Here is a 24,112-nt window from a genome sequence, read left to right as displayed (position 1 = left end):
GGTGCGCGCATGTCTTGGGGCGCGGCCTCTACGTCACGGAGCTGGTTCGCCCTCATTGGGCGAACCGCTCACGTGACGCGTTTGCGAGCGGCAAATTCACATTTGCTCGCTTGGCAAGCGCCCGCCCTCACGCAGGACACGGGAATTGTCACAACGTGTCTAGCGTGAGCGCCCGCTCAGCACCACCCTGGACGAGCCCTAAGGCTGCGGCCAGGGTGGGAGAGTGCTTGCGCGCCGTTATGTCAGGTGCCGGGCGTTTCATGGCCAGCCAGTTGCGTGCTTTAGGGGGCACGGCCTTTACATCAGAGCTGGTTCGCTCTTATTGGGCGAACCGCTCACGCGACGCACCAGCGAGCAGCCAAATCAAATTTGATTGTCTCGCACACATTGCATCAATGTGTTTCTTCGCGGCTAGGGTGAGTGCGCCCTCCCGCTCGCTCAGCGGCAACCTGGCCGAGGCCCAAGTACACCACCCTTATAATTTTGACATTCCCAGTTGTAATTACAACAGATAAGCTGATCAATTTCAACTAAACCACCATCAAGCTCCCGATAAACAGATGGAGAGATTCGGTCATTGCTCCATGACGCCAGGTCAGTGGTGTTTCAAATAACCAGTCCTGGGTTTGTTTCCCCATTTGCCGGTATATTAACACTGCCGGGATAACAGGGTGTGGGGAAAGCCCGGCCTGGAGTTAGCTGGGAGGTATGATGGGATCATACCAAGCGGCTAATGGGAGGGGGAGATCAGGTGCATGAACCCTGCGGTGGAGCGGTCACCCTGTGTCTGCTCCCTCCTCCCGCATCCGGGCACCTGAGCGGAAGAGGAACTGACTCCCGCCTTTCCCAGCAGCACGTCACCATGACAGTGACGTCAGCGACTGACGTCAAGCAGCGGCCTACCGGACGTCGCCGAGTAGATTTTCACCCCCCGCCGTGCTGATGAGGCCGGCCCGTCCCGCCTGGACTCGGCCCCGGGGGATCTGGCAGCTGGCCCGGGCTCCGCTGTGTGTGTGAGAGGGAGAGAGGCTGCGGGCAGGAGGCTCCCCGGGAGACCCGAGGCGCTCACCCTGGTGATTGGCTGGACCGGAGTCCTGGTCTGTGAGTTCAGAGGACGCAGGTAAATAAAACGAGACAGGAGTAGCAGAGCCCGGAGAGAGGGGACAATAACTACCCCCCCCTGCCTTGTCCGCGAGAGAGGGGGCAATAATCACCCCCTTCCCCCTCCCCCAGCGCTACCCGGTAGAGGGGGCAATAATTTAGCTTTGCCCGGGAGAAAGGGCAATAAACACCCCCTCCCCCCCAGCCCGGGAGAGAGGGGGGAGAGGAGTAACACGGAGTATACAGACACACTTCCCCCAGCGATAATATCCCCGTCTGCCCCTCTGTGTCCTGGGGGAGGGATGTGTGCGTGGTTTATGGAGGTTTTGTTGCCCCATTTCTCCCTGCCCCCTCCGCACGCAGGGTATGTTTGTGCTTTTTAACCCCTTTGCCGCCAGAATGGCGTTGCTGCCCTGCAGTGTGCTGCTCTCCCTTGCAGGAGGTTAGGCGCCTTCTCTGTGTATACAGGCGGAGGAGGTTTCATTGCCGGGTAAACGGACACTTTGCGGTGTAACTTGGTCTCTGGACACAGGACCCGGGTTGCTTTGTTTCTCTTGTTCTTTTTGGCGGTAGAAAGTGTGCGTGTATTTCCTTGCAGACAGGGAGCCTCGCGCGTGCTGCAGGGTAGTGTTTTATATATATATATATATATATATATAACACAGGAGTTGAGTTACCAGTAGGTAACGTGAAGACATTTCCCAAACGGATCCAGATTGTGTGCAATGTTTTGTTGTCAGCAGTGAGGTTAAAGGGGAAATCCCTCTTTAACATTAACTAATTTCAGTGATCTGTTTAAGGTGTCTCCTCGGGGTGATTGCATTTATTTGTTTTAAATCTAAATGTGTATATATATATATAATGTGTGATTATATATATATATATATATATATGTGTGTGATTATATATATATATATATATATATATATATATATATATATATATATATATATATATATATATATATATTACAAGGTTTGACTTTGCAGGCTTTTTGCTTTTCTCTTGCTGCTTTTGCAATGTCCCTGTGTGGACAGCAAGTGCTTATAAATACAACCAGGGGTAAGAGTAAACCGCACAAACACTCCCCCATTCAGAGGCCTCTAAAAAAAATAACTTGTTACTACTATCCCCCTGGAAAAATTAAAGCAGGGGAATTTTTGCTTTTTTCATTGTTGGCTTAACTAAGGGTAGCCAGTTACTGTTGAATTTGCTTTCTGTCTGACTGTGGGTTGCACCTTCTTAAAGGACAATTCCAAAGTGAGGATCCTGCTTGAGCAGCCAACACCACACAGACGAACAATTTCTTCAAAGTGCAGGTTTCCTCTAAGATACAAAGCAGCGCTCTACTCACAAGTTCATAAAGACGTTCTCCATGTAATGTGACAGCCAAGAACTGTGAAAAGACAACGTTTCAGGTCTCTTATGGACCTTTCATTAGATTAATCTGATGGGACCTGAAACATTGTATTTCCGCTGTTCTTGACTGTCACATTAAATGTAGAACTTCATTATGAACTTGTGAGTAGTGTGCTGCTTTGTATCTCTCTTAGGGCAGGTCCATACTGCCTTCGCTTGCGCGGAGGCGTGCGCCTGTGTGACGTCACCTGCGTGAAGCGGGAGCGTTTTTTTGTCCATGCTAGACGTGTCATGGGGGGCGTGTCTATGAGCATGTCTAGGGGCGTCACGGAGCTGGTTCCCATCATTGGGCGAACTGCTCGCGTGACCTGCCCATCGCACAGAGAAATCAGTTGAAACTGATTACTCACGCAACGCGCGGTCTATGGGAGTGATCAATGCCTTAAAACAATCTGATCACGTCTCGCACGGACGCCTCCGCGCGGTCTGCGGCACCATGGACTTTGGGCTGGGACCTGCGGCGCGGGTGGCCGCGTGAGCGTTCCCCACCAGCAGGGGAATCCTTCTGAGCAGGTCCCAGTCCCCCCTCGCTGCACGGCTCACTACGCGCTGTGACGCGTCAGCCACCAGGGAATGCAATAAAATTGTGAACCCGAGCGGTGACGCGTCACGTGGTGCAATGATGAGCCTATCAGCGGCTGGAGCTGTCAGACAGCTTCCTGCACAAGGTGGTGTGTGTGTGTGTGTGTGGTGTGTGTAGGGGGAGCTTACCTTCCAGCAGCCTGCAGCCCGAGCCGAGGGAGGGGGGGGGGGGTGAGTAGTGGGTCCGTCCGCTCAAACCATGCTCCCAGCTACCTACAGACCGCATATCGCTCTGTGTGCCTGTCAGCGCGCCGCCTGTCTGCAGTGCGGGCGCGCTGACTGAGGGAGCGGGGCCTTAGAGGAGACCTGCACCTTCTTAAAGGAGCAGTCCCACTTTACCCACCACCGTAAAATAAATAAATAATGTACTAATGTGAAGCAGGGGTCTCTGAAGCTGGGCCATGTTAATTTTAGCTCCCGGGACCCCCTGCTTCCCGAGATACTTACCAGAGTAGGTGCCGCAGTACCTTTTTGTGGAGGTTTAAATTCCCCTGTGTCTCGCGGCCAATGGGAAGCCTCGACAGATGTCGCAGTTTCCTATGGGCTCAGGTGATGTCAGAGACTTAAACCTCCATTTGTTTCCCCTGGAGGAGACCTTACAGGTGACACCTACCCTAGTACGTATCTTGGAAAGCAGTGGGTCCCTGGAGCTGAAATTAATGCGGTTCAACTCCAGAGACCCCCTGCTTCCTAGACAATGTAAAAGAAAAATGAGTAATTGTAGGCGGAACTGCTCCTTTAAGGAGAGCTCACCCAGCCTGTCTCGGTGCTTTGGTAATTTGTTGCTTGCTCCTCCTGGCAGCTGTAAAGTTAAACTTCTTACCTAACAAACTTCAAGACTGTTAATTACTCTGAATATACTAAGGCTGAGTCCCCGCTGGCGCTGAGCGCGCTCATGCTTGGAGAGCGCTCCAAGCATGTGCGCCTGGTGTCCTGCTTGTACGCACACACGCGCGGGGGAGGTGGGGGGCATTGCGGGTAGTTGAGCACGTGGGTAAGTATAGTTTTTTTTTTTTTACCTAAGTGCCGATCGCGGGTGAGCGTGTGTGTTTGCGCACGAGCGCCGTGAGCAGGGACTTGCATATATATAATATATATATATATATATAATATATATATATATATATATATATATATATATATATATATATATATTCGCGCCGCCCGCTCAGCGCTAGCAGGGACTTGGCCTAATACAGGAGTTGAAATTAGCATTGCAGATAACTGCATTTTTGGGGAGATTACTTTTATGGGGGGGGGGGGAAATGACGTGTTTACAATGTTTTCAAAGCATGTTTTTGTACTTGTATCTGCTGCTTGATGTATGGTGGTCAAAGTTACTTTTCTCTTCCAGTGATCTGGAAGTAGATACTGTACTAAGTGTTGGGCCACAGTTTTTCAACAGGGGTCCCTAGGAATCCTTGGGTTCACTGACATCCCTAAAGGGTTCCCTGCAATTTTCATGGCATTTGAAAATGGTACCAAATACAGAAGCCTCAGAATCACGTCTGAGATCAGATACATTGTAGTGAGGGTTGGGGTTATTCAGAAATGTGCAATATAATTATACACTTCCTCAACCAAAAAAGGTTTAAAACCACTGTGTTGGGCGAATACATGCTCAAACTCTGACCTGTATGGTCCAATGGTAATTGAGTGTACAAAACGTAAATGTTGAGATGCTTATACATTTTAAGGATCAATACTTCCTAGGACCAAAGTGTTAGACAGTTAGGCTAGGTCCGCAGTGGCCACGGCGGTGCGCGCGACGCACACATGGCACAGCCCTCTATGGGCCCAGTCAGCGTGTGCGTGCGCGCACAAGGTGCGATGCGCGACCGCCTTTGCCAAAAGCTTAGATTTTTGGCGCAGCAGGCGATCGTTGGCCACGTCACGGCGGCGGTTCAGCCAATGAGGGTGAACCAGCCATGTGACGTCATGGCCGCACCCCCGCCACAACTCCCCATCGCGAGCTGCCAGTAGTCCACCTGGTTGCGCTGATGCCGGGAACGAACGCCGCCAGGCACCCCGTCCTGTGCGCACTGGGGCCTTAGCTTTATGTTTAAGGGGTTACACTTGGGTGATTGCCTTTTCAGCAAATTCTGATACCTATGCGTGGTTTACAATTATTTAAGTTAGTTTGTGAACATGGTGGGTTGAGACCTGGAAGGGGTTTGATTTCTTCTAGCTACTCCCTTTTTGTCTGATGTCACTATGTTCAACAAGCGTTTGCAGAAGCAAAACAACTTGTCCATGTGAAAAGGACAAAGTGGGATAAGGTTAAAGAAAACACTCCCCTATTCAGAGGCCAAGACTAAAAAGAAATAGGTTTGGTTTCCAAACAAACAATAGCAGCCAAATAGTTTAGGCGTGTTTTACTTCTGTTTAAGGAAGAGAATTAGATTGTTACATTCTACACAAAATGTTAAAGCGCCGCTGCAATCACGTGTCCTGTCTGAGTAACTATTACATGATCTCAGTTTGCCGGGGGGGCGTGGTATTCTGGTAACATGGTCCCTGTCACGTGAGGGGTTAAAGCAGCACTCCCCACTACTTGTATCCTTTTTTTTTCTACCCTAATTTATTTTTTAGAGGATGGGAACCATGCTATTCTCAGCTCCATATACCGCCTCCGTTCCAGTGAAACTAGTTAAATGATTAACTGGTTGAAACCTCATTTGACAAGCAAAATGCCTGCCAAACTCGGGCTAATAGCAAGCTGCAACATCATCAGTTATAGCTTGTTATTGGGCGGCCATTTAAATTCCCATTAAAAACCAGGAAGTGATGCTAGTAATTTCACTGGTAAGTACCCTGGAAATCACGGGGTCCCAGGAGCTGAGAATAGCGCCATTCAGCTCTGGGGGTCCACCTGTGTTCCCAAGGTGTATGGGTTTATCATTCCAGAAAGTGACCGTTAAGGGAATTAAAACATGACATTAGTATTACATGTGTAAAATCTGATTTCAAAGGATAGTGAGCAGTAATACGTTTTCTCCACCTTTAATGTGTTTCAGCAGATCTGTAACTTTTACCCTCTACTCATTATTGATACAAATACTGAGTTAACGGTCTCCATGTCCTTTTCTATCATCCATTTGTAAAAGAAGCGGCCAGCCCCTTAAAGCACCCCTTTTTATTTAAAATGTTTGTTTTACATGTAGGGCAAGCAGGGGGACCCTGCAGCTGTGACCCGCAGTTTAAACTCAGGGAGCCTCTGGTTCCCAAGGTATATTCCGGGAAATGTGCCACCGGTACATCTGTGACTTGTGTAAGTGTCTGTGTCATCTGATGCCAGTGGGAAGTATCCATCATGGTTTCCCATTGGAGATTTAAACCTACATTTTGTTTCCCCTGGAGGGGATTGATGTCTTGGGGACCCCTTTCTTCCCTTCAATTTAAAAAACAAAACTTAAGTGGGTGGGGTTAAAAAATAATAATAATAAAAAAAATATACACACACACACACGACTGCTTCTTTTAAAATGTCTGAATGTGTATTATTTTTCTCTCTTTGTGGTTAGTCATAAGTGCCTGAGGCACGGCATAGTATTTATGGCATTTGTCTTTAAAAATACACTTCAGTGTTATCCACTACTAGCTTTTGTGCCCGGTTTCGCCCGGGGAATGTAATATTGCATACATGTCCCCTCCCCACCCCGCTGATGGCACATCTCCCCGGCCCCCCCTCCCCTCGCTGCTGGATGTAGTGCGAGGTGAGATTTGTGTGTGTGTGTCTGTGTCTCCACCCGCTGCCGGAACATGTCCCCGGCCCCCCCTCCCCGCTGGCATCACATCTCCCTTCGCTGGCGGCACAGCCCCTTTTCTCGCCCCCCCCCCCCCCTCCCTTGGTACATATCCCCCCGCTGCCGGCACATGTCTCCCCCCCCCCCCCCCCACTAGCTGGCACATCTCCCCCTGCTGGTACATCTGCCCCTGCTGGCACATCTCCGCACATCTCACATCACACACATACACAGAGACACACACAGCCCTGATCCAGGCAAGGAAATGCCCCCTCAGTAGCCACGCCCACTGCTAACAGATTTGCTGGACAGTCGAGGGAAACTTAGAATGTCCATAATTTGGGATGTGAGTCACATTGGAAGCTCAAAATAGTTGCGTTGACCTACAAATCCGCAGCAGAATGTACAGTGAAAGTTTCGTTGTGCTACGTGGTGCCGTTTGAGATTTCGATGCTTCGGACATACAAACAGATGGAATCCAACTTAGAATTATAGTATAGATAGCTTCTGCACACACTGCTAGTGCACAGATCTGCATTATTTAATGTTTAATGAATACCCACCATATAGAAACATAGAATTTAATGGCAGATAAAAAATCACTTGACCCACCTAGTTCTGCCCATTTTCCAATCTGCTGTAAAACCTTAGGCCGCATTTGATCCTTAACTTTCATCTGTATTTAAGGCAGCCTTATGTCTATGCCAAGCATGTTTGCATTACCTTGCTGTATGTATTAGGCTCTACCACATCTGTTGGGCGGCTATTCTGCAAATCTACCATCCTTAAGAAGTACGTCCTCACATTTCCCCTTAGCCTGACACCCTCCAGCTTCAGAGAATGACCTCTTGTTCTAGCACTCCTTTCTGTGGAATAAGCAGGAAAGTTCCAAGATGTCCACGTAGGTAAGGAACCAGAAGAGCACAGCAAACCAAAAAAGCGGGGACCAGGCAATGAATCTGCTATTAAAAGTGAGGTTTATTCATATTGGACACACAACAGCATGCACAGGAGGAGAGGTGAGGTATCCCTCTTGTGACATCGCGCAATGCACATGTGTGAAACCTGGAGGCGACTAGGAGGCGTGGCCATGATGTCATGTGAGCGGTTCACTCTCCTTGGCTGAACTGCTCACGTGACTTGGCCGTTGCGCGGGAATATCAATATCACATGCCTGCTCAAAATGTGTGCCTTTGGACGCGTCATTCGCGCGCGCACTGCGTGCTCAATTCAAAACATTAATTTGTTTTGGCGTTGCCCGCGTGCCGCAATTATAATCACGACCTTGGCCACTTTGAAATAAGACACGGGCAGGGGAAAAAGTTTGTGAATGTAATACAGGGATTAATAGTTGAGGCCAATAAAGTTTTAAAGTAGAGAATGAGGCAGCAGAGTAAGATGTTCTAGTAAATGAGGCAGGGAACGTTTGATAATTTTTACTGCAGTTTAGATGGGGGGGGGGGGGTATCTTTGTTATTTTGCAGAGGAACAAATGCTTTGAGAATAACGTTTTTAAAAAAAGTATTTACTTGTAGTAAAAACCATGCCATTGCCCAATTATACTTCAGGCAGTTTATAGCAACACAATTTGAAATACTTTCCTAAACCCTGTTGTAACAGGAAGGACCAACACCACCATACTCATCTGTGCATACCCTGAAATGTAACACCTAATAACTGTGACAAACACCCCTCTTTTGTAGCGCTGACGTCTGTCTGGGCTCTTCACGACACAGTCTTCTAGGGTTAATTAGAGAAATAACAGGATAATACAAAGCATTACGTTGCTTAACTCAGGTTTCTGCCTGCTTTATTTTCATCCCACTAAGGGACTGCAGCTTTAGCAGGTATAGGCAGGAGGCACTCAGTCATTAACCTTCAACATTCATTTCGGTGATATATTTCACACACTGTCACTTTAAGAAACCAAAGAAATCATATAAATAAATCCTATCCCCTTCAGGGATCTAACACAGCAGAATAAGCCTCTCTAACTGTTGCTGGGCCAACTAACCTGGTTCCCCAGTTTAAACAACACCCTCTCATTTAGGGTCACTAGATACAGCATAATAATATCCACAGTTTTTAGACAGCTTAACTGATAGATGTGGGACAGAGTCCCCAGAGTCCAGGCAATGCTTCCACACAGCGCATGTCATGAAGGGGGCGTCCTCCCCGAAATGGATACAGGGGAGCAGAGTGCCCCAGGCTCTAGGAGTGAGACTGAAAAAAGTAACCACCTCTGCTCTAAATACCTGTTCTAGTGATTAGGAGAGCAGGTGAGGTAAAAAACAAACCCACTAATCTCTGGCCTGGAGTTTCGAACCCCCAGTCTCCGCAACCGTGACACTGTGGACTGGCAAAATAGAAGATGAATGCTGCACTCCCCAACAAAGAAAATGATAATAAATACCGGTGCTCCTGGTTCAGGAATCTCTGGGTGGTATTCCAAGTGAAGTAGGAAGGAAGAGCCTGGGCACTACGGATTTCTGCTAGTGAAATTTTTTTATTAAGCCAGTGTGATGACGTTTCGGCCCATATGGCCTTTCTCAAATGCTAAAGGCATGATAAAAACCAACATTAAACAGTGTCTTATATACACCCCCTCACATGTGGCCACGATTATCTCTGATTGTCCTCCATTAGAATATCGGCAACATGCTTTCCTTCCTCTTGCAACATCAGTGACGTCATCACGGTGCGCCTTCCAGCCTTCCGATGCTGTGATGCGTGTGACGTCATCGCGTTCGATATCCAGCATTGATCCGCCTCCTAGATGTTCCATCTTGCCCTTCCTCTGACATCTCATGGTTACTTCAGTCCCTCCAGACGTGGGGCGGAGCCAATGATCTCTGTTATGCTCCGTGATGTATTCTTGACGGAAGGGACATCCCCTTTCTCCAGAATCACTCCTTTAGTGCTTTTATCCATGTATAATGTGCGGCAATGTGTGTATTGCTTTCTTATTCCCACGATCATCTTTATATGCCTCCTGTGGTAATGATTAGTGAATAAAGAGAGGTATTAGTGGAACATCCAGCAAGCCCAGTATGACATGAGGAAAGATCAGTGTACAATCCATGAACACACTCAAATTAAAATTTGCATTTCCTTAATAAAGATGCATTAACACTCATTAAAATCAAAAAAACTCCAAAGGTGTGAAAGCATGATATATCCCTTATGAACAATCATACAGACCGAAACATAAGCGAGACCTCCAGCAGCAGCAGGTACCTGATCACCTCTCAGTCAGAAATCAACCTAGGGATAGATTATCATTAAGCCCTCTTGGAAAAACTGTATCTAAGGTAAATATCCAGAAAGCCTCACGTTGTAATAGCAGAATATCTCTGTCTGTCCCTGACAAGCTGTTTTTGACTTGTTCAATACCCATTAACTTGAGTGAGGTTACTGTGTGTCTAAATTCCCAGCAATGTTTGATCAATTCAGTTTCTTCGGTAGCGTTATTGATCTTACTTTTATGTTCGATATATCTTGTTTTAAGCATGTGTTTCGTTTTTCCTATGTAACTGAGGCCGCAAGGACATGGAATTTTATAAATAACAAACATAGTTGTGCATGTTATTCTCCCTTTGATTTTGTATTTTTTCCCACTTCTAGGGTGAGTGAAATCAGTACCCGTATTGAGGGATGCCTCATTTTTTGGATAATCCTATACCGGGCTGTTATAGATGTTACAACTGTTCGGTATGAAACAGCCTCAATACGGGTACTGATTTCACTCACCCCAGAAGTGGGAAAAAAATACAAAATCAAAGGGAGAATAACATGCACAACTATGTTTGTTATTTATAAAATTCCATGTCCTTGCGGCCTCAGTTACATAGGAAAAACGAAACGCATGCTTAAAACAAGATATATCGAACATAAAAGTAAGATCAATAACGCTACAGAAGAATCTGAATTGATCAAACATTGCTGGGAATTTAGACACACAGTAACCTCACTCAAGTTAATGGATATTGAACAAAAAACAGCTTGTCAGGGACAGACAGAGATATTCTGCTATTACAACGTGAGGCTTTCTGGATATTTACCTTAGATATGGTTTTTCCAAGAGGGCTTAATGATAATCTATCCCTAGGTTGATTTCTGACTGAGAGGTGATCAGGTACCTGCTGCTGCTGGAGGTCTCGCTTATGTTTCGGTCTGTATGGTTGTTCATAAGGGATATATCATGCTATCACACCTTTGGAGTTTTTTTTAATTTTAATTAGTGTTAATGCATCTTTATTAAGGAAATGCAAATTTTAATTTGAGTGTGTTCATGGATTGTACACTGATCTTTCCTCATGTCATACTGGGCTTGCTGGATGTTCCACTAATACCTCTCTTTATTCACTAATCATTACCACAGGAGGCATATAAAGATGATCGTGGGAATAAGAAAGCAATACACACATTGCCGCACATTATACATGGATAAAAGCACTAAAGGAGTGATTCTGGAGAAAGGGGAGGTCCCTTCCGTCAAGAATATATCACGGAGCATAACAGAGATCATTGGCTCCGCCCCACGTCTGGAGGGACTGAAGTAACCATGAGACGTCAGAGGAAGGGCAAGATGGAACATCTAGGAGGCGGATCAATGCTGGATATCGAACGCGATGACGTCACACGCATCACAGTATCGGAAGGCTGGAAGGCGCACCGTGATGACGTCACTGATGTTGCAAGAGGAAGGAAAACATGTTGCCGATATTCTAATGGATGACAATCAGAGACAATCGTGGCCACATGTGGGGGGTGTATATAAGACACTGTTTAATGGTGGTTTTTATCATGCCTTTAGCATTTGAGAAAGGCCATATGGGCCGAAACGTCATCACACTGGCTTAATAATTTTTTTTCACTAGCAGAAATCCGTAGTGCCCAGGCTCTTCCTTCCTACACTGTGGACTGGAACACTTCCATACCAAGTCTGCACTTTCTTCTATAGACAGAAAGCTGGCCATTATCCTGCGACTGTCACAGAACACACATGGATAAAACACCCTCACACAGGGTTACTTCTGCATTTCTTATATTCTGTTATATTCTATGTCAATATTTTTACCCTCCGACCCCCTGCCGGGAGTCGTCCTCTCCGCGTGCCCCCCTTCCTTCCTACCTTGGTTCCAGACGTCATGACGTCAAGTTGCCATAGCAACGTGACGTCACATGACCCCACGGCGTCAGTTGACACCGTGTTGCATGGCGACGCGTCTCCATAATGCCAGCTGAACCACGGTAAGTAACGTTTACAGAGGCCTTCGCCGCTTCCCTGGCACTTAATTTAAGTGCCTTCGGGAATTGCGCGTGGCCTCTGCAAACCCTGTCCCCCACCGCAGTTAATCTCGCGTCCCCCAGTTTGCGGACCACTGTTCTATGTTACTTTGGTTCTCACACGAGTTGTTAATTTCCCACAACTCCTCTTTTGCCCTTCTACTTTATCTTCAATTATGCCAGTGGGCCTTGTTTTATCAGCAAAGGTTGCATATTCTGCTGATATTAGTATGCTATAAAGCAGGGATGGCCAACTCCAGTCCTCAAGAGCTACCAACAGGTCAGGTTTTCAGGATATCCCTGCTTCAGCACAGGTGGTTCAGTCTTTGACCGAGTTGACTTAGCTGAAGCAACGATATCCTTAACCTGACCTGTTGGTGACCATTGAGAACTGGAGTTGGCTACTCCTGCCATAAAGGTATGCATTTGAAAATATATTATATACTAGCTGAGAGACCCGGCGTTGCCCGGGATGTAATTTTGGGGGGGCGTACGACAGGGTTGGGCTTCCCCCCCCCCCATGACAGCTAGGTGGGTGAGTGAGTTGACTGAGTGTGTGGGTGGGTGGGTGACACTTGACTGAGTGGGTGGGTGGGTTGGTGACTGAGTGGGTCGGTGACTGGGTGGGTGACTTTGGGTCGGTTTGACTTTGGGTCGGTGGGTGGGTGACTGGGTGGGTGACTTTGGGTCGGTTTGACTTTGGGTCGGTGGGTGGGTGACTTTGGGTCGGTGGGTGGGTGACATTGGGTCGGTTTGACTTTGGGTCGGTGGGTGTGTGACTTTGGGTCGGTGGGTGGGTGACTTTGGGTCGGTGGGTGGGTGTATGACTTTGGGTCGGTGGGTGGGTGGGTGACTTTGGGTCGGTGGGTGGGTGGGTGACTTTGGGTCAGTTTGACTTTGGGTCGGTGGGTGGGTGACTTTGGGTCGGTGGGTGACTTTGGGTCGGTGGTTGGGTGGGTGAGTTGGGTCGGTGGGTGGGTGACTTGGGTCGGTGGGTGGATGACTTTGGGTCGGTGGGTGGGTGACTTTGGGTCGGTGGGTGGGTGACTTTGGGTGGGTGGGTGGGTGACTTTGGGTGACTTTGGGTGGGTGGGTGGGTGACTTTGGGTCGGTGGGTGGGTCGGTGACTGGGTGACTTTTTCAGGGTCGGTGAGTGGGTAGGTGGGGTCAGTGACTGGGTGGGTGGTTTTGGGTGAGACTGGGTGGGTGGTTTTGGGTGAGACTGGGTGGGTGAGTGGGAGACTGAATGGGTGGGTGAGTGGGAGACTGAATGGGTGGGTGAGTGGGAGACTGAATGGGTGGGTGACTGGGAGACTGAATGGGTGGGTGACTGGGAGACTGAATGGGTGGGTGAGTGGGAAACTGAATGGGTGGGTGAGTGGGAAACTGAATGGGTGGGTGAGTGGGAAACTGAATGGGTGGGTGAGTGGGAAACTGAATGGGTGGGTGAGTGGGAAACTGAATGGGTGGGTGAGTGGGAAACTGAATGGGTGGGTGAGTGGGAAACTGAATGGGTGGGTGAGTGGGAAACTGAATGGGTGGGTGAGTGGGAGACTGACTGGGTGGGAGACTGACTGGGTGGGAGACTGACTGGGTGGGAGACTGACTGGGTGGGAGACTGACTGGGTGGGAGACTGACTGGGTGGGAGACTGACTGGGTGGGAGACTGACTGGGTGGGAGACTGACTGGGTGGGAGACTGACTGGGTGGGAGACTGACTGGGTGGGTGACTGACTGGGTGGGTGAGTGGGAGACTGACTGGGTGGGTGAGTGGGAGACTGACTGGGTGGGTGAGTGGGAGACTGACTGGGTGGGTGAGTGGGAGACTGACTGGGTGGGTGAGTGGGAGACTGACTGGGTGGGTGAGTGGGAGACTGACTGGGTGGGTGAGTGGGAGACTGACTGGGTGGGTGAGTGGGAGACTGACTGGGTGGGTGAGTGGGAGACTGACTGGGTGGGTGAGTGGGAGACTGACTGGGTGGGTGAGTGGGAGACTGACTGGGTGGGTGAGTGGGAGACTGACTGGGTGGGTGAGTGGGAGACTGACTGGGTGGGTGAGTGGGAGACTGACTGGGTGGGTGAGTGGGAGACTGACTGGGTGGGTGAGTGGGAGACTGACTGGGTGGGTGAGTGGGAGACTGACTGGGTGGGTGAGTGGGAGACTGACTGGGTGGGTGAGTGGGAGACTGACTGGGTGGGTGAGTGGGAGACTGACTGGGTGGGTGAGTGGGAGACTGACTGGGTGGGTGAGTGGGAGACTGACTGGGTGGGTGAGTGGGAGACTGACTGGGTGGGTGACTGGGTGGGTGACTGGGTGGGTGACTGGGTGGGTGACTGGGTGACTGACTGGGTGGGTGACTGGGTGGGTGACTGGGTGACTGGGTGACTGACTGGGTGGGTGAGTGGGTGACTGGGTGACTGACTGGGTGGGTGAGTGGGTGACTGGGTGACTGACTGGGTGGGTGAGTGGGTGACTGGGTGACTGACTGGGTGGGTGACTGACTGGGTGACTGACTGGGTGGGTGAGTGGGTGACTGACTGGGTGACTGACTGGGTGGGTGAGTGGGTGACTGACTGGGTGGGTGAGTGGGTGACTGACTGGGTGACTGACTGGGTGGGTGAGTGGGTGACTGACTGGGTGACTGACTGGGTGACTGACTGGGTGGGTGAGTGGGTGACTGAGTGAGTGGGTGGGTGACTGAGTGAGTGGGTGACTGAGTGAGTGGGTGGGTGACTGACTGACTGGGTGGGTGAGTGGGTGACTGACTGGGTGACTGACTGGGTGGGTGAGTGGGAGACTGACTGACTGGGTGACTGACTGGGTGGGTGAGTGGGAGACTGACTGACTGGGTGACTGACTGGGTGGGTGAGTGGGAGACTGACTGACTGGGTGACTGACTGGGTGGGTGAGTGGGAGACTGACTGACTGGGTGACTGACTGGGTGGGTGAGTGGGAGACTGACTGACTGGGTGACTGACTGGGTGGGTGAGTGGGAGACTGACTGACTGGGTGACTGACTGGGTGGGTGAGTGGGAGACTGACTGACTGGGTGACTGACTGGGTGGGTGAGTGGGAGACTGACTGACTGGGTGACTGACTGGGTGGGTGAGTGGGAGACTGACTGACTGGGTGACTGACTGGGTGGGTGAGTGGGAGACTGACTGACTGGGTGAGTGGGAGACTGACTGGGTGGGTGAGTGGGAGACTGACTGGGTGGGTGAGTGGGAGACTGACTGGGTGGGTGAGTGGGAGACTGACTGGGTGGGTGAGTGGGATACTGACTGGGTGGGTGAGTGGGAGACTGACTGGGTGGGTGAGTGGGATACTGACTGGGTGGGTGAGTGGGAGACTGACTGGGTGGGTGAGTGGGAGACTGACTGGGTGGGTGAGTGGGAGACTGACTGGGTGGGTGAGTGGGAGACTGACTGGGTGGGTGAGTGGGAGACTGACTGGGTGGGTGAGTGGGAGACTGACTGGGTGGGTGAGTGGGAGACTGACTGGGTGGGTGAGTGGGAGACTGACTGGGTGGGTGAGTGGGAGACTGACTGGGTGGGTGAGTGGGAGACTGACTGGGTGACTGACTGGGTGGGTGACTGGGTGGGTGAGTGGGTGACTGGGTGGGTGAGTGGGTGACTGGGTGGGTGAGTGGGTGACTGACTGGGTGACTGACTGGGTGGGTGAGTGGGTGACTGACTGGGTGACTGACTGGGTGGGTGAGTGGGTGACTGACTGGGTGACTGACTGGGTGGGTGAGTGGGTGACTGAGTGAGTGGGTGGGTGACTGAGTGAGTGGGTGACTGAGTGAGTGGGTGGGTGACTGAGTGAGTGGGTGGGTGACTGAGTGAGTGGGTGACTGACTGGGTGGGTGAGTGGGTGACTGACTGGGTGACTGACTGGGTGGGTGAGTGGGTGACTGACTGGGTGACTGACTGGGTGACTGACTGGGTGGGTGAGTGGGTGACTGAGTGAGTGGGTGGGTGACTGAGTGAGTGGGTGACTGAGTGAGTGGGTGGGTGACTGACTGACTGGGTGACTGACTGGGTGGGTGAGTGGGAGACTGACTGACTGGGTGACTGACTGGGTGGGTGAGTGGGAGACTGACTGACTGGGTGACTGACTGGGTGGGTGAGTGGGAGACTGACTGACTGGGTGACTTACTGGGTGGGTGAGTGGGAGACTGACTGACTGGGTGACTGACTGGGTGGGTGAGTGGGAGACTGACTGACTGGGTGACTGACTGGGTGGGTGAGTGGGAGACTGACTGACTGGGTGACTGACTGGGTGGGTGAGTGGGAGACTGACTGACTGGGTGACTGACTGGGTGGGTGAGTGGGAGACTGACTGACTGGGTGACTGACTGGGTGGGTGAGTGGGAGACTGACTGACTGGGTGACTGACTGGGTGGGTGAGTGGGAGACTGACTGGGTGGGTGAGTGGGAGACTGACTGGGTGGGTGAGTGGGTGACTGACTGAATGGGTGGGTGACTGACTGAATGGGTGGGTGACTGACTGAGTGGGTGACTGACTGAGTGGGTGACTGACTGAGTGGGTGGGTAACTGAGTGGGTGGGTGGGTGACTGACTGAGTGGGTGACTGACTGAGTGGGTGGGTGACTGAGTGGGTGGGTGGGTGACTGACTGAGTGGGTGACTGACTGAGTGGGTGACTGACTGAGTGGGTGGGTGAGTGGGTGACTGAGTGAGTGGGTGACTGACTGAGTGAGTGGGTGGGTGAGTGGGTGACTGAGTGAGTGGGTGGGTGACTGAGTGAGTGGGTGGGTGACTGAGTGAGTGGGTGACTGACTGAGTGAGTGGGTGGGTGAGTGGGTGACTGAGTGAGTGGGTGGGTGACTGAGTGAGTGGGTGACTGACTGAGTGAGTGGGTGGGTGAGTGGGTGACTGAGTGAGTGGGTGGGTGACTGAGTGAGTGGGTGGGTGACTGAGTGAGTGGGTGGGTGACTGAGTGAGTGAGTGACTGAGTGAGTGGGTGGGTGACTGACTGACTGGGTGGGTGAGTGGGAGACTGACTGACTGGGTGACTGACTGGGTGGGTGAGTGGGAGACTGACTGACTGGGTGACTGACTGGGTGGGTGAGTGGGAGACTGACTGACTGGGTGACTGACTGGGTGGGTGAGTGGGAGACTGACTGACTGGGTGACTGACTGGGTGGGTGAGTGGGAGACTGACTGACTGGGTGACTGACTGGGTGGGTGAGTGGGAGACTGACTGACTGGGTGACTGACTGGGTGGGTGAGTGGGAGACTGACTGGGTGGGTGAGTGGGAGACTGACTGGGTGGGTGAGTGGGTGACTGACTGAATGGGTGGGTGACTGACTGAATGGGTGGGTGACTGACTGAGTGGGTGACTGACTGAGTGGGTGACTGACTGAGTGGGTGACTGACTGAGTGGGTGGGTGACTGAGTGGGTGGGTGACTGACTGAGTGGGTGACTGACTGAGTGAGTGGGTGGGTGAGTGGGTGACTGAGTGAGTGGGTGGGTGACTGAGTGAGTGGGTGACTGAGTGAGTGGGTGGGTGAGTGGGTGACTGAGTGAGTGGGTGGGTGACTGAGTGAGTGGGTGACTGAGTGAGTGGGTGGGTGACTGAGTGGGTGGGTGGGTGACTGAGTAGGTGGGTGGGTGACTGAGTAGGTGGGTGGGTGACTGAGTGGGTGGGTGACTGAGTGGGTGGGTGACTGAGTGGGTGGGTGACTGAGTGGGTGGGTGGGTGACTGAGTGGGTGGGTGGGTGACTGAGTGGGTGGGTGGGTGACTGAGTTGACTGAGTTGACTGAGTGGGTGGGTGACTGAGTGGGTGGGTGGGTGGGTGACTGGGTGAAAGTGGGTGGGTGGTTGTGTGGGTGACTGGGTGGTTGTGTGGGTGACTGGGTGGGTGGGTGACTAAGTGAGTGGGTGGGTGACTGAGTGACTAAGTGAGTTTTTGGGTGACTGAGTGGGTGGGTGACTGAGTGAGTGGGTGACTGGGTGGGTGTGTGGGTGACTGGGTGGGTGCGTGGGTGGGAGACGGTGGGTGACTTACCTTGACCCCGGGGGGCAAGAGTGGCAGGAGGCCCGGGCCGCGCTTCCCCTCCGTCTGGGAGCCGGCGCACGTGAGCGGGAGAGCAGGAGACCCGGGCCGCGCTTCCCCTCTCCGGAGCGGCGCACGTGAGGAGGAGAGCAGGAGGCCCGGGCCGCGCTTCCCCTCTCCGGGAGCGGCGCACGTGAGGGGGAGAGCAGGAGGCCCAGGCCGCGCTTCCCCTCTCCGGGATCGGCGCACGTGAGGGGGAGAGCAGGAGGCCCGGGCCGCGCTTCCCCTCTCCGGGATCGGCGCACGTGAGGGGGAGAGCAGGAGGCCCGGGCCGCGCCGCGAGGGGGGAGGAGCCTGTAGTTTGCAGCTGAGCAGGAGGGCCGCGCTTCCTCCGCGGCGCACGGTGAGGGTGATGGTGCGGCTGGGGATGTTGCGGAGCGTGGGGATTTGGGTGAGGTGGGGAGGGGGGAGAGAGTGAGGGGGAGGGGGGAGAGAGTGAGGGGGAGGGGGGAGAGAGTGAGGGGGAGGGGGGAGAGAGTGAGGGGGAGGGGGGAGAGAGTGAGGGGCACCGGGAGAGGAGGGGGGGGGGTGTGTGGAAGGTGAGCTGCGGTCCAACTGACGGGGGGAGAGAGAGAGAGTGTGTGTGTGTGTCTGTGTGTGTGTGTGTCTGTGTGTGTGTGTGTCTGTGTGTGTGTGTGTGTGTGTCTGTGTGTGTCTGTGTGTGTCTGTGTGTGTGTGTGTCTGTGTGTGTGTCCCCGTCCGTCCCCTTTGGCCCGTCACTCCGCCTCAGGCCAATGAGAGGTGTGCGGGGGCGGGCGGCCCAAGGGACCAATGAGATTTCCCCTAGGGACACCGGACATCCAGGCAGGCAAACATACAGTGCTTTCAATTATATATAGTAAGATTTGTTAACCTGGTAAAGACAACAGACAAGTGAGGTCATTGATATCATTGCATATTAGTATGTGTTACCAAGGGCCCGTGCTGCTTTAATTGTGCTATTGCTCTTTTTTGAATTGGATAGAGCCATTTGAGGAAATACCGTATTTCTTCGATTCTAAGGCGCCATCGATTTTGTAAGACGCACCATTGATTAATAAACATTTTCGAGGGGGAAATGAAAACACTACAATATGATACACTGATTAAGCACCACATGGGCTCCTGCAAGGATATCTAAAAAAAAAACCTTAAATTAGATGTCCTTAGAGAAGGGAGTTTGGAATCAATCCTTTAAAGACAAAGATAGACCTTGTAAGTAAAGTCACATGCCAATGTACTGAATGCTACAGCTCAAACTGTCATAGATGAATCCAGTGCAGTTGGTACTGGGGAAACTCTACCAACCCAGGTGAAAACAGAATATACAAAGAGGAAAAACTAAAAAAACAAATTACTAATGGGTCACAAATCCTTGTGATGGGGCAAAAGATCAGTGTAATGAATTGAGATGTGGAAAACTGTCCCAAGTGAAGGGAAGGACTGCTGAACAAAGCATTATATAAACAGATGTTGCTAGACGTACTGTCCCTGCTGCCGAATAAAGCGATAGAAATTCTCCAGCAGCGCAGCCTTGCAGTTTTTTTCAAAGACATTGATTCTAAGGCTTGTAATATAGTGCGTGCGTGCACGGCGTGGCGCGGGCATTTTGTTTGTAGACGGTAAGCGGTGACGCTTGCGGCTAGATGGCGTGGCTATGACGTCAAAGTGCTAGGCCGCACTTTGGTTCATAGTGGTGTGTCGACACCGCGAAAATACAGTTCTCTTGTATTTTCTCTGTTCTGACGCGCCACCGCTCAAGGCCGTGCGTGCGCACGTGTCCCAAGTATACATAGCTCTGGCTAACACAGCCGATTATAATTGACGCGCGCACGGCAGCGCATGCGCGCGCACTATATTGCAGCCCTAAGATGCATTCCGATTTCAGACATGTTAAAATGTGAAAAAAGGTGGGTCTTAGAATTGGGGAAATACGGTAGTTCATACTAATTGTGCACATGGGTTGTGGATACCTAGGTTTGGTTTGCCCACAGGGCAGCAAGCAAGTTTGTATGTTGTGGAAATATGTATTGTATTGTAGCATTAACGTGACAAGAAAATAAACAATGTGGTTAGATAAATACACTTCCAGTTTATTTTACTCTCATTCAAGAAAGTAAATTCGTACACACAGGAATTTGATGATAAGCTTAATGAGATTTTAGGAGTTTTCATATGCGGTCACATTTCCGTGTTTACCACTTGTATTTTATGATTTGTTTTTGCGTAGTGATTTACTGCTTACAAATTAGAATTTTACAAGTGTTTGCCTTAATGTCGCAACCAAACTTGCAAATAGAATCAATGTGTAATCTTTACATTTACTGGCACACTTTTTAGTGTGAGGTTGGGCTTCTAGCTATTGTTAGGGATGTACCATATTTTGAGTGACTTTTCTAATTAATTCATACTTTTCGAATGTCTTATTGATGATGTACTAGGATAGTCATGTTAGCCGGCTCGCCAGTGCCCCTTGTGACGTATTGCGTATCTTTGAATATGCATTTTGCTAGTTAATAACAAGGATGCAGGTAGTTCTCCGACAATCGTTATACGTTTTTAACTGGATTTAAGAAGAGCCTTAGTATTTCTTGTTTTTGGATCATATACCAAGGATAAGAGTGTGATTGATGCATGTATTCTGCTTTAAAGCGGCAATCATGCCAAAAACTGCTGTGTTGTCTAAAATCAGTAGCTGTGCAATGAGCATTATTATTTGAATATACAGACTTTTGACTTGTATGATCTCATACCAGTGCGTATTTGTATTAAGTTACTTTAAACAGAGAAGGTGGAAAGCTCAGAAGACCTAGCGCCAAGCTCCATACCATCACCATACATTCCCTCACCTAGCTGTGTACTGTTAGATAAGCCATATATATCATGTATCGAAAGCAGGAAGATAAATGCTTGCAAGTAAAAATAGTCTGCGGCATTTTAGAATAAATTAATGCAGGGGTTTGCAAACTTATTTGGGTGCGCCTTTCCTCCCTGCTCTCTTTCTTTGATGTGCCCCCCTCAACTTAGGCGGCGTTAAATGATGCCGCAGGGTCTTTGACGTCATGACGCCGCGTTGCCATGGTCACGCTTCCTGCAGCCGACTGAACCTCGGTAAGTAGAGGTTGCAGAGGCCTCGCGCGGTCCCCCGGCATGTAATTTAAATACCTTAGGGAAGAGCGTAGGGACCTCTGCAACCGCCCACGCCCCCTCTCCCCCCACAAAATAAATCTCGCGCCTCCAATTTGTGCACCGGTATATTAATGGTTTGACATATATTTTGTATATTTGTATGTGTTTGACAACATAAAACTATCAGTTTTTATTAACATATTTGGCCTGTTTTGCTTGTGGAACAAACGCTCTAGTTATACAGATTTCTTTTCTTTGCTTTGTTATTGTGTAGTTTAAAGGATATTTAACAATCACAAAAAAGGACCATCAGAAAACGATTTTTTTTTTTTTTTTTTTTTTTTAATATAGAAGTATTCGATTGATCTTTAAAGTGTATATGGAGAAATGATGCCGCTTTTGTTTTTCATTACCTTTTAATTGATCATTTGCTTTGCTTAGATCAATAGAATGTGCAATCCTACAAAGTTGGCCAATAAATAGCTTTTTGCCAAAAAATGAACAATGTATCGTATTGACCCGTATATAGTGCGGCTTCGCACATAATACGACCCCTACAGTTTTGAAAAATAAAAGGTGTTGGGCTGCGTATATAATACGAGTACAGTTTTCGGAAGGACATTTTTAGGAAGAAAACATAGCGGTATATTCAGGCCATACGGTAATTGGCTTCCGTAAACAAAACAAGTCCACTATCTGCTTTGAGCATGGTTAGATTAGTTTTTCTGATAAGTACTTGCGAATTAAATTCCTTGTGGATCTATGAATGGTGTTTGTCAGGTCGTCTTTACCCTTAGACCTTCCTGTCCTTCTTAGAGAGCCAATAAAGACCAGTAAGGCTACGGCACCAGTAGTCACGGCTGCAAGCGCGCTGGAGCGTCTGGCGGCGCTCGCACCCGTTTTAGCTGTGACCTGTGGTCTGCGGTTGAAGAGCAGGAGATCTGGCGGGGGCGCAGCCATGACGACATGCGGCTGGTTCGTCCTCATTGGCTGAACCGACACGTGACGTGACCAATGCTCGGTCGCCACGCTGAAAGACAATCTTGCGTCTTGGCCAAGGCAATCGCGCATCGCACACACGCAGACTTGGGCCTGCCCCATGGAGGGCTGTGCCTTGTGTGGAGCGTGCGCGCTGCCGTGGCCACCGGGGACCTAGCCTAATGGGGACTCTGCCTGTGCACGCTTTATGAACACAGTGACCACAGAAAAAAGGGAGAAGCCAGAGGAAATGAAACCCGTCCCAAGTATCCCCCACCATGTTTACAAACTAACTTTAAAAAATGATTGAAAATACTTATTCATGACACATTTTGGTTAAAAAAAATAATCCACCAATCACTCAGACGTCTCTTAGGCCTCGGACATGGTGAGAAGAAGAGCGCTGAGCAGCGCTGACGCTCATGCTCTCCTGCTCAAGCAGGAGCTTTTTTGTGTCCCTGCATGCGCGCTTGTGAGCGGAGGCGAGGCGGGGCTAGCGCGCCACGACACCGACGTCACGGACTGCCATTGGCTTTTAACAGTCACGTGACCGGCCCTACGCTTCTCTCAGCGGGAAAACGTACATTTCTCTGTCGGCTGCAATTCCGCACGCCTGCGGAAGCGCCGTCTAAAGCCGTGCTCATAGGGATAATGTTTCCCCTCAGTGCGGCTCAGCACTGTCGTTTTGACCATGTCCGAGCCCTTAAACACATTTCTGCCCTTAGTTTAGACTGATACTAGGAGGGATTACCCCTTTATATATTCCCCCTAATTTGCAGCTTTCAATTAAAGATTTAGGGTAGGAGACAAGCTGATGGGAGACGAAAAGGTAAATTACCGTGATATACGTTGTAGTCTATTTGAAAACATTTCACTCCCTAGATTTGGGGTAAAATGGGCTGTAAAAAGATGAATGTTGCTCTGTAAATAACAGACATACATTCAAGGTTGGATACCTGCTAAGTATGAGGTTTGGTCTCAGTCTCTTCTAATATTTCTAGCATGTGTATTAACCATATTTTTTCCCCACCATCTGTTATTAAAGGAAATAATTGTATCTATATCTGTCAAATATATATAAAATAGAATTTGAAATGAATGTAGCCTCCTTCCCCGATTTCTCTTGCATTAGTTTTGTCACTCTGTTTATTTTTTGTTCTACAGGTGTTCTTTTATGGTGGTTTTTTTCTTTTTGCTTTGCACCGCTGACTGACCTGTTGAGGGGAGATAGTACTGCATTGGTTCAAAGTAAATAAATAGCAGTTATGTTTGTTTGAGAGGGTGACTAATGCCTTTCAAGAAAAATCAAACAAATATAAAAATCCCTGGATGATCTGGTACTTGAGAATCTTTCTAAATATCTCTTGATAGGATTGTTGATGACCCCTCTCTCTTGGACCAAGTGCCTCCACTTACTATTTCCCTCCTTATGCCATCTTTAGCCAGTCAGCCAATGGTGATACACTCGCAGTATGCACATGTAAGCCTGTAAATGTGTTCCATTTGGAAATAGAACTAGTGTTCAACAGGGCATAAAGTAAAACCTAATATTTAATGGTGAGCGAATCTCTAAGGAAGCCAGCTATTTGATGGCAAACATGTATGTGCGTTTGTCCAAATAAAATATACTTGCCATGCACATCTCAATAGAAATATTAAAGCGGCAATCCATGCATTTTTTTTTCTCCATTTTTTTATATGCAGGATTTGAGGATCTTCAGAGCTAAACCTCTTTAATTTTGGCTCTGGGGATCCCCTGCTTCCAGAGATACTTACTTCCTTAGTGAGTGCCAGTAGCCCCTCT

General features: G+C 49.8%; 1 protein-coding gene across 2 annotated transcripts in view; it reads left to right on the top strand.

Annotated features, from left to right (window-relative positions):
- Positions 1-855: 855 nt before the first annotated feature.
- Positions 856-24,112, top strand: part of ATF1 (activating transcription factor 1) — a 54,339-nt gene continuing 31,082 nt past the window's right edge. For both annotated transcript variants that reach the window (XM_075591656.1, XM_075591655.1), the window contains exon 1: positions 856-1,120. The gene's annotated coding sequence lies outside the window, so the exon portion shown is untranslated. The remainder of the gene's footprint in view (positions 1,121-24,112) is intronic.

The sequence above is a fragment of the Ascaphus truei genome, chromosome 3 (assembly GCF_040206685.1).
Source record: "Ascaphus truei isolate aAscTru1 chromosome 3, aAscTru1.hap1, whole genome shotgun sequence".
NCBI lineage: Eukaryota > Metazoa > Chordata > Amphibia > Anura > Ascaphidae > Ascaphus > Ascaphus truei.
Note: the sequence above shows the minus strand (reverse complement) of the source record. Positions and strands in the feature narration are given on the sequence as shown.